Consider the following 11,195-nt stretch of genomic DNA (forward strand, 5'->3'; position numbering starts at 1 on the left):
GGAACTTCTAATCACCCCCACCCCTATCAAGAACCCATCTCCAAAAGTCCTTGAAATATCATAGAATTGTGTGAGTGAAACAATATCATGAAATGTCCAGTAAACCTGTAAAATGCATGATTCTAAGGCTATATGAAACACAAAAACATGAAATAAACATGCCAAATAAGTGCATAAAAGGCTCCTAAAAAATCTCTCCAAGCTTAAACCTTTATTGTCCCTAAGAAAGAAGAAAAATTAGTGCAAACTGGAGAGAAGAAAAGAAGAAAGTAAAAATCTAAATCCTAAATTTTGGAAAGCAATGCAATAAACAAAACAACGAACTTTAAACTCAATCATCAATCAGTCTCAAGCGAGTTGGTTTTAAGGAATTAGGTGTAGAAGACTCCTCGAGGCTTACTTATTCAGATTCCAAATGCCACAAATTAACTTAATAATAATAATATTTTGTGTTTTTTATTTTTTTTAATATATATATATATATATATATATATATATATATATATATATATATATATATATATTTGCTAGGCTTATTTTTCTGTATATTTTTGTCCTTCATTTATTTTTTCTACTGTTTAGACGTCTCACGACCTATTTGTCGTGAGAGACTGTAAGTCATATTTAGGGGAACTAATCTTAATATGCAGGGACCCATATGTATAGTTAGAAACTTATTTCACCAAGTAGAGTACTTAAGAGGGAATAAGCATAACAACTTTTTAGAGCGATGAAAGGTTTGGATCACTGAAAATTTCTATTATTTGTATGATTTTCGTAAATTTAGAGTTTAGTTATAACTGAACAATTACGAACTGTAAGAGCGGTTGCGGGCTCCAAAGGCTAACCTATACCTATTATTATGCTTCGATGTTGATTTTTTTTGTACGAGTAGCTTCGGGAGGCATGTTCGTGTTTGATTAGATTGCTTTAAGATTTTAATGAAAAACGAGTAAGTCTAATCTCAAGACCGACTTACTTACTACCGACTTGACTGTTTTCTAAAGGTTAGGCTATCACGGATTGGATATTAACAAAACATAAAATAAAATGTTTTTTTTTTCATAATCGATGAAAAAATGAAACTACAAAAAGAAAATAAAATTGTTGGGGGTTTTCTATTTTTTTAGAAATAGAAATCTCTTTATTGTTTTTGAAAAGAATGCAAATATTTACACAACTGTAACCTAGATGCAATGGGATACATCTGCATGGATGGATGACCCTCCCCAAGCTTAGAATACAATATCGTCCCCGATGCTTGGTGAGAGGCATAGCCGACCTATTGAGGATCGAGTGGAGGTTGATGTGGTGGGAACTACGAAGGATAATAAGGTTTGTAAATGAAGGATAATTAAGAGGCCACTGAGATGAGACTATGGTGGTTGCTGCCGCAGTGGTAAAACGAGGGAATCGTAGCTCCCACGCGACACACTGTTGGTCGTGCTCGACTCATCGTAGCTCTGTTAGGCCCATTGCTCTTCTTGTATGTCGTGGTAATCTTGAAAGATAGAGGTGTGCTCGGCAATACTAGTGTAAATCTCTCTCACTTCTTCATGGAGGCTCTCGTAGTGGGAATTTAGGCGTGAAAACTCTCCCATGTAGATGTTATGTTTGGCGAATTAGACTGGGCCCACAGAACTGGAGGTACTCGTGAATGGAAAAGATGGAGGAGCCCTAGTGATAGGAGGGGGTGGAGCTAAAGAAGCACCTAAATTCGACCTTTGTTTCCAATTAGTGGATGGGAAGCGACTTGCGAGGTCAAGAATCTTTTTGTTGCGACCGTTAATTCGTAGGTATTCTTTTCCGTCGACGGTTCAATGAATGTTCCCATTATCCTGTCGGTAATAAAGATGCATGATCTCCATGGCATCGAATGATAATTGATTTCGACCAAAGATCGTGTCCAGAGGGTTATTGGGATTCAAATACCGATGTGTACGACTATGATTGAGACCATCCCACCATAATACAGTTGGCCTCCTTTGCTCCGTGTAACTTTGAACATTTTATTAAGTACCCATAACCCAAAATGAGGCAACTTCGGAAATTAATGGATCATGCACCACAAAACTTCAAGCTCTTTTTTACTAGCTTTACTAATTTCCTCTTTCGAAAATATGAGAGATGTGATGATATGGTGGGTAACTTTGAGGACCGGATGGATGATTCTAGATGCCCTTACATTACTTGCATTCTACTCAAGCTTACAAGAGACTTGAGACCAAAAATCATAACAAACTCTATCAAACTCACGTTTGAGTTTTCCTTTTTTTTACATATTTATTTGCTCCTTTAGGAGCACCAATAATGTCACAAATGCCATCCACATTAATCTGATGGAATTGATTAGGTAGAAGAAAGGAAAGAATTCTCATTGAATGGTCCAAATGGGTGGAATATAGGAATTCAAGCATGGGTGTTTGGTAACTCTTCGCGTGAAGAGTTAAAAGACCCTCCCAACCCATGTTATGCAAGAGTTGGCGAACACCTTTGTAAAGGAGGAGGTCCTTAAGAGGTTGGACATCTATGAATTTTTGATCCCCTTTATTCCTCTTGATTAGATTTGAGTACAAAATCTCTTGGTTGGGATTTGAAAAGTTAAGCACAAGTTGATATGGGTTTTCTAAAGGATTTTTGTCTTGTTCATCATGAGCATCTTAACCACCTGCATTTGAAGGCTCAACACGGGATGTGTAACACCCGTGTTTCTCGCTAGGCATAGTTACATAATGTGTATTTACATCGATCGATGATTGTAATCTTTATTAATACATGAAAGAGAATTATTCAAATGTATATGTATTGACATATTATCTGCGTGGAAATTGGGTAGATATTATGTGTATGTAATATTTGTGTAAAAACTTATTTTATAACTTAATAAATATGGCTAAAATAAATGTTAAAGATTATTCATGATAAATAATCTACAAACTTTCCGGACTTTTTTTTATTAAAACTCTGTAAGTTTAGCTGCACTTCTTATGCTTTATGTATAACTTATATTTATATTCGTAGTCGTTATTATGAATGTATAAATAAGGTTTATCATTGATTTCATGTAATAATACTGATTGATCTACTTATGAGAGTATTGTCTAGGCTAGATTTAGTGAGAAGTTTAAAGTGGATTTTTTGATATTGTTATATTTATACATATTTTTATGAGTTATTTAATTATATTTTAGTGGTATTTTGGTCTAAATACAACCAATTTTGGTACTTATTTGCATAAATTACATATTTCAGCCAAAAGATGATGTTTTTGTAGAAAAGGGACCAAAATGGATGAAAACTGGAAGTTAGAGGGTGAAGTTTGCATATATGGAACATTGATGCCTCAAAAGCATGTTTCAGATCAATCACCATGGCATGGTAAACTCTGACCCCTACTGTGTCGTTTGGAAGGTTCTTGACTAGAGGAGAATACATTGCTGATTACGATATGGAAATAATTACCATGGTGTGGCAAGCAATTGCCAGGATGTGGTGGTTAATTTATGACAGTTTTCCTCGTATATAAAGGACGAATTATAATACTCCTTTTATTGATTCTCTCGCAAAAATCCCAGAATACGCGAAGTTCTTACAAGACTTGTTGGAGACTCGTCAGCAACTAAGGAAGAATTCTAAGGTTATCCTAAGCGAGCAAAGTTCAAGGGTTGTATTGGGGGACATACCTAAGAAGATGTGGGATCCTGGACGACTCACTCTTCCATGTGAGTTTAGGAACAACATGAAGGTTTATGCTTTAGCCGATTCTGGGGCTAGCATAAATTTAATGCCATTTTCGTTTTATCAGAAGCTGAATATTCGAAAGTTGAAGGCTACAAAGATGACTATTCACATGACGAACCGCTCAGTAACACAACCCCGAGGCATTGTAGAGGATATTTTAGTAAAAATTGGGAAATTCATTTTTCCAATAGATTTTGTAGTATTGGATATGAAAGAAGATCCCAATGTACCAATTATTCTTGGTCGCCCTCTACTAAACAATGCTGGAGCTCTTGTTAACATTCGAGATTCTAAACTCACCTTGAGGGTTGGTAATGAAAAAGAAGTTTTCGGAATGGAAGATGGCTTTCAAAGGAATCATGCTCACAAAGAAGTGTTTAACATGGATGAAAACAATGAACTTGAAGAATTAGAGAAGCTCATGGAAGAAGAGATCAAGACAATTCATCAAGTAAAAAGAACAAAACCAAGAGCAACTATTCCATATTTAGTTGAAGTCATTGCATACACAAGTCCAATTTCTTGGGTGAGCAAGGAAGATGATGAGATTACAAGTGGTGAAGAGGAAGTTGCATAAAAAATAACAAGTCCAGTGGTAAAGGGAGAAAAGGATACCAAGGAGCTTAAGTATGAAGACAACTTGGAGACTAAAGGGACAAAACGCAAGCTTGATGAAGACGGTGTAAAGGCTAAAAAGGAGAATTCGAAAAAGGCATATAAAAGACGCGTGCAAGCTTACAAAAGGCGTTTCAAAGAACAAAAGATCCGGCTGGTGGTGGGCTCTTCAGATGATTCAACGTAGGAAGCACGGAGTCTAGCTCATGACTCCATCAAAAAGAAGCACTTCTCGGGAGGCAACCCGAGACTAGTTTGCACTTTCTTTTCTTTTAATTTTTGAGTTTTAATTAGGAAAGATATCAACTCATCGTCTAATAACTAATACTTGGTAAGAAATAGCTATGGGGTGTTTTAATTAATAAATGGCATACAAAGTAAATAATTAAAATTCGTTATTTTACTCATTTTTGTGTCCAGACAATGACCACGTCATGATATGGCAATGCCACGTCCTGGTTACAGAGCAATTACGGGGATAGTTTTAAGAGTTTCACAGATTAGGTTTTTATAAACACCACGTCGTGGTATGGCCGACCACGACGTGTCCTTTAAAAAGTCTCAGTGGGGGAGGGGGGGACCAGTTCTTTAACCCCTTGACCACTAAGTTATTCCCCACTTGTTTGTTGCCTCACGAACGGAGACCAAGTGCCCCCACAACCGATTTCTTCAAATTTCTTTCCAAATTTCTCGCATTTCTTGTCTTTTAACTCCATACTATATGTTTCACCCATTCATTGTAGATGGTACTTGCAATTTATACATTTTTATGGTTAGGGTTTATGTGCAAAACAAAATTGTCAAATTTCGTTGAAATTGGTTAATGTTTTTAGATTACATACCTTAGATTGTCAATAGGAACAAACCCCAACTGTTAATTTTGGTTAAAATCGACTCTGTGAACTCGACCTGTGTACCACGACCAGATTACGAAACCATGACGTGGCAGTAACAGCCACGGCGTGGTTCCTGGTTCAGCAGAAACTGTTTTACTTTTTTTTTTTTAAATACTTTGGGTGTTTTGTTTCTTTTGGTTTTCTCTTCTTGTTCAGGAATGGCTCCAAGACGCAATATTCAACAGGAGGCGAATCCAATTGATGTGGCGAGTATTCATCCTTTATATCGGTTTCCACGAAACATTCCCCGACCATTATTAACTACATATGAAAATCGGTTGGGATGGTTATACAACAGAGAGTTTGTGATAGCTACGATTGTCGATTGGGGATGGCTTGGTGGTGTTGGAATGGTTGTTGAATTAGAACGATATTGGACAAAAATATACGAGGGGGACCATTTTTCCTTTACTTGTCACGAGTGGAGGAATTTGTTCGCGATTCAAGAACCCGTGTACCGGGAATTATCGGTGGAGTTTTTCTCTACCGTAGTCTTTGAAGAACGCACCATTGACTTTAATTATAACCGGGCACTTGTTTTCCGGTTTGGCGGCGTTTATAGGGAGTGTAGTCTTCGGGAATTTGCTTGGCGAATGGGACTTTATACAGAAGTGGAGACTCAATCTCCGTTCTTCATACCATTTTGCATGGGTGTGTTCGGGATTTTAATCCCGACATTATGGATGTCCAGTTCTGGCGGAGTATTTCCAACTATGAGTACAATACTCGTGACTCTAGTGAGTCAAAATTCGAAACCCCGTATACCGATTTGTACATCGCCTTATCACCTTTTCTATAAATCACAAGTATCATGGCGATAAAGTTCTTATTCAGAATTTTTTTTATCTGTGGAGTATTATTACTCCCAGGGTTTGCTGTGATTTACCGTATATGCTTGCGAGGTTCATGGGAAAGAAAGCGGCTAATTCTAGGCCCGGGAGTCCGATTACGGGAGGACATTTGGTTACTCACCTTGCCCGATCGTATCATATTTTGACTCCTAACTTTGTGAGGAATCTTACCCGATTACCGGATGCTGATTTGACCATTCAAGTTTTGGGAATTATGCGGGTAGTGGTATATGTTGGGGGTGGTTTTGTTATACCCTCGGAAGATGAAGAGCAAGATGGGGAGCAACCAGCACAACAACCTCCAAGGCCTCGGCGAAGGAATGTTAGAGCTCGAGGAGAGATTGAATGAGAACATGCTGCCCCGCAACATATGGGGGGGGGGGTGTAACGACCCGTTCCCGGTATGTTAAATTATTGGTAATTGTTGTGAGTTTTGCAAGAGGAACTCGGCGAGTTCATAGCCTGACTCGCCGAGTGGGGTCGCGGCTGAGAGCACGCGTGAGCCGGGGACTCGGCGAGTCCATATCCTGGACTCGGCGAGTCCATCCGTCTGGGTGAAACCCTAACTCCCGGGTTCTTGCTCACTATTTAAACCCCATTATAGCCTCCATCTCGCCACTTTCCCCCTTAGAGCACTGTGAGAAACCCTAAACCTTCCTCTTGTGAGCTTATAAGTGATCTTGTTCCATTTTGGTGAAAGGGTGAAGAAGGAGAAGAAGAAGGAAGCAAGGAAACGAGTCCTAGTGCCAAGATCCAAGACCAAGTGTGAACTTATTGAGGTATTTTCGGAGTTCTCTTCTAGTTTCATGCTTAAACTTCCATTAGAGCTCTTTTAAGGGCTATTTGATGCTTATTCCAAGCTTTATGCTTGCTTGATTGTGTTATTGAGCCGAAATACCTTTGGATCTGAGTGTTGGGGTGTTGAAGAGTCCAGATCCGCTACCTTTTTGGGGTTACATTGCATATTAACCATGGATCTACCCATTTTATGCATCTTTTAGCCTTATTTTCCTTATTCATGAGGTTGTGCACGTAAAGTTGGAAACTTTACGTGGTAAATCAGCTTATTGGACTCAGATCTATCAATTGCATGTGTTGGGTTCAAACAAAATCGAGTAAAAATCAGTTGCATGGCGGCAACTCGGCGAGTCGGGAGCAACGACTCGGCGAGTTGGGCCGCGAGTTCCCGAGTCCTTCATTTTGACCAGTGTCGAGTGAATTCAGTGAGTTAGAGAGTGGACTCAGCAAGTTGAGGGTAGACTCAGTGATGGAGGGACTCGGCGAGTTGTTCATACAACTCGGCGAGTCCAAGGCAATCTCCTTGGGGATTAAGAACAACTCGTCGAGTCTGTTCATCTGACTCGGCGAGTCGGATGAAGATCATCTGAGTTCTTGGATCAAGAGGGTACTCGTCGAGTCGATGCCACACTCGACGAGTAGCAGCATGTAGAGTTGAGAAGTGAGAGTAGGACTCGGCGAGTTGGGTGGCCCAACTCGGCGAGTCAGCCCCATCAGTAAGTTGACTTTGACCAAGGGTAAAAGAGTCGTTTTACCCCAAGTGCAGTGTTTAGTATTTGATTGAGTGTGTTCATGGACTTGTAGCCGAGGAGTTTCGGAAGCAGCAGCCGGTAGCTTTCAGGCACACACACTCAGCCGCCAGTTTTCGAGGTGAGTTCCCCTTTCGGTAGGAACGGGTCTAAGGCCACCATGCCGGCCCGTTTAGCTAGCAGTAGTATCCGGATGTTATCCGATGCAGTAGTTAGCATGTTGATGCCTTTGTGGCTCAGACAAGATTATGTGTGTTCATGTTAGTGATATGTTATGCTATGATCAGTCAGCTTTGGACTTCGGTCCGATGTCAGCTTCGGACTTCGGTTCGATGTAGGGGACAAGGTCCCGGTTAGCTTCGGACTTCGGCCCGATGTCAGCTTCGGACTTCGGTTCGATGTAGGGGACAAGGTCCCGGTTAGCTTCGGACTTCGGCCCGATGTCAGCTTCGGACTTCGGTTCGATGTAGGGGACAAGGTCCCGGTTAGCTTCGGACTTCGGCCCGATGTCAGCTTCGGACTTCGGTTCGATGTAGGGGACAAGGTCCCAGTTAGCTTCGGACTTCGGTCCGGTGACAGCTTCGGACTTCGGTCCGATGTAGGGGATAAGGTCCCGGTCAGTCAGCTTCGGACTTCGGTCCGATGGAGGGGGCAAGGCCCCGTATGTGCTTGATATATTATTGTATGGTATGTGGTAATTTGGGGGAGCTCACTAAGCTTCGTGCTTACAGTTTCAGTTTTGGTTTCAGGTAGTTCCGCAAGCAAAGGGAGGAGCTCTGGATGACGGCATCGCACACACCACCGCCTCAGATTTAGCCTGGGATTGATTTAGATGTTTGATCTGATGTAGTATGACATAGTTTTTCCGCACAGTATTTTATTATGTTTTGGAATACATCACGTATGGTTTTATTATATGATGCTCTGATTGCAGTTTTGATTATATTAAAAACAAAATTTTTGGGTCGTATTTTTGGGTCGTTACAAGTTGGTATCAGAGCCCGGTTTGAGGGATTCGGATACACTCTCGGGTGTATCTGAACTCAAACTAAGGGGAAATAAAAGATTTTTAATAAAATGTTTTTACAAAAGAATTTTGAAAACACTTAGAAGGAAAAGAATTGTTTTAAGATAGAGGTGTGTGCATGCGGTCAACCGAGCTCAAGTAAGTACTCCCAAATTACCCATACAAGTTATTTGTTCAATTTCAGTTTAGTAGAACAGCATGCTAGGATAGGGCTAAGGGGGTAGGAGAATGCCTTATGTGCCTGCTTATGTGTTACAGCTCTATGAATATTGCATGCTAGAATTGAGTAGACAGCAGTAGGATAGCCTGTTTAGGTTATGCCTGATAGTGTGAGCATAGCATCCTATGCTAGTGCAATTTCGTGTTATAAGAATAGCTTGCGTGAGTCTGTTTCCCTTGTCCGAATGCTGCTTGCTTTGTGCTTAGTGGGATTCCGAGTAATGGGAGTTAGCCATTAGGTGGACACGTCACACCACATGTAATCAGGTTTGAATAATCCCAGAGTGCTGGAACTGGCCCTACTGCGCAGCTCTTGTTTGAGTCCAACCGTTGTAGGGACGGATCTTTTACTTGAAGGATTATCCGACCCTCATCACATGTGATGGTGTTCAGGTGATGGCCAACTGGCAGTGCAAGGAGACCTACAGCAGCTGAGGACCGGTCGTATTGAGCTCGAGTTTTCTCTAGGGCAAGCCTAGGGTGAGAGTAGCAGAAAATAGCAGCGGTAGAAGTGACTTGGGGAAGTCGAGGCAGTTCTTGAGGAAAGTACGGATAGATGTGGAAGGTAGTAGGGGCCCATACTACTGGAAACAGAGGATCCGTACTCGAATCAAGGAAGGCCAAGATTTGACCAGGAAGCTAGTAGTCGTATTATGATCCCTTGAAATATTTCGATGTTCTGATATCGTTATGATGTGTTCAGAATGGTAGTTTTGCGTCCGAGGCCAGCAGCCGGCAGTTCAGATGCCGGAGGAGGATCAGGATCGGGATCCGACCCGGAGGTCGGACAGATGGATGAGCAGACCAGAGAGTTCCTTTCTTCTGAGATTACTCGCATCATACTTGAGCAGACTCCTGTGATCTTCGGTTCGATCAAGGAGGGCATTTTGGAGATGATGGATGAGAGACTGAGTACCTTCCGTACTGAAGTGGCGGCCGTGATGGGGTCGCGCACACTCACTTTCAGGGAGTTCAGGGCGTGCGGGGCTCCTGACTACCACGGGGCACGGGACCCCATAGCGAGTACCAGGTGGTTGGCGGATGTGGCCAACGCATTCCGTTCTAGCAGATGTCCCGAGGGGGACAAGGTCAGATTGGCGTCCTGTCTCCTGAAGGACAGGGCACGTGACTGGTGGGAGGAGGTAGGGCATACCATCGGGGATGATGCGGCATTAGATGCCATGACCTGGGCTGATTTTTCTACCAGGTTCAGAGCGGAGTTCGCACCGGTCATTGAGGTGCAACAGTTAGCCAGGGAATTCCAGGATCTGACCCAGACTACCGAGACAGTGGCGGAGATCACCGCCAAGTTCAGGGAGCGGGCCCTTCTTGTTCCTCAGTATGCAGCAGACGAGGAGATGAAGAAGGCCCGTTATCACGAGATGTTGCGGAGCGACATTCGTATGTTTGTGAGCCGGTCCAGTTGCAAAACACTGGACGACATGATTGCTAGAGCTCGGGAGAGGGAGATTGATCTCGAGGTGGAGAAGAAGAGGAAACCGGAGGCGGTTTCGGGTTCGGGTGGTTCGGGCAAAAAGCCCAGGGTTTCGGATCATAAGTCCAGGGGACAGCCGAGCTACGGTCGATGTGGTAGGTGTGGGAAGATGCACGAGGGAGCGTGCAAGGCAGGGAGTTCCGGCTGTTTCAAGTGCGGTCGGGTTGGACATTTGAGTAGGGATTGTACGGCTCCTGCTACTGTCGTTGCTGCGTCAGACCTGATTTGCTTTCAGTGCAATCAGAGGGGACATAAAAAGTCCCAGTGTCCGAGTATAGCTTCAGCAGGGAAGGTGGCTGCACCTGCCCCTGCTACCTTGAGGATTACAGACGGCCGGCAGGGCCGAGCTGATGCGCCAGTGGCAAAGAGTAGGGCGTTTCAGATGACAGCAGAGGAGGCGCGAGCGGCTCCTGATGTGGTGACGGGTATGTACCTCCCCTTTTATCTCTTTATTATTGATTAAATGTTGCTTATGGTTGTATGTTTTATTCAGGGTCGTTCTCTGTGAACGGCATTTCTGCTTTGGTATTATTCGATTCGGGGGCTACCCGATCATTTGTATCGCTTGCGCTTAGCAAGAGATTTAGCAGAGCTCCGGGGGAACTGGATTGTCCGTTAGAGGTTGAGATAGCGGATGATAGGACCGTGAGGGTCGACAGAGTATATAGAGGGTGTTCCCTTCAGATATTTGAGGAGCAGTTTTCAGTGGATTTGGTTCCGATTCCCCTGCGCGGGAATAAAGTTATTTTGGGTATGGATTGGCTAAGCCCCAATGGGGCGGTGATTGATTGCGAGCTTCAGTTA

The sequence above is a fragment of the Lactuca serriola genome, chromosome 9 (genome assembly GCF_051521515.1).
Source record: "Lactuca serriola cultivar US96UC23 chromosome 9, Lser_US96UC23_V15, whole genome shotgun sequence".
Lineage (NCBI taxonomy): Eukaryota > Viridiplantae > Streptophyta > Magnoliopsida > Asterales > Asteraceae > Lactuca > Lactuca serriola.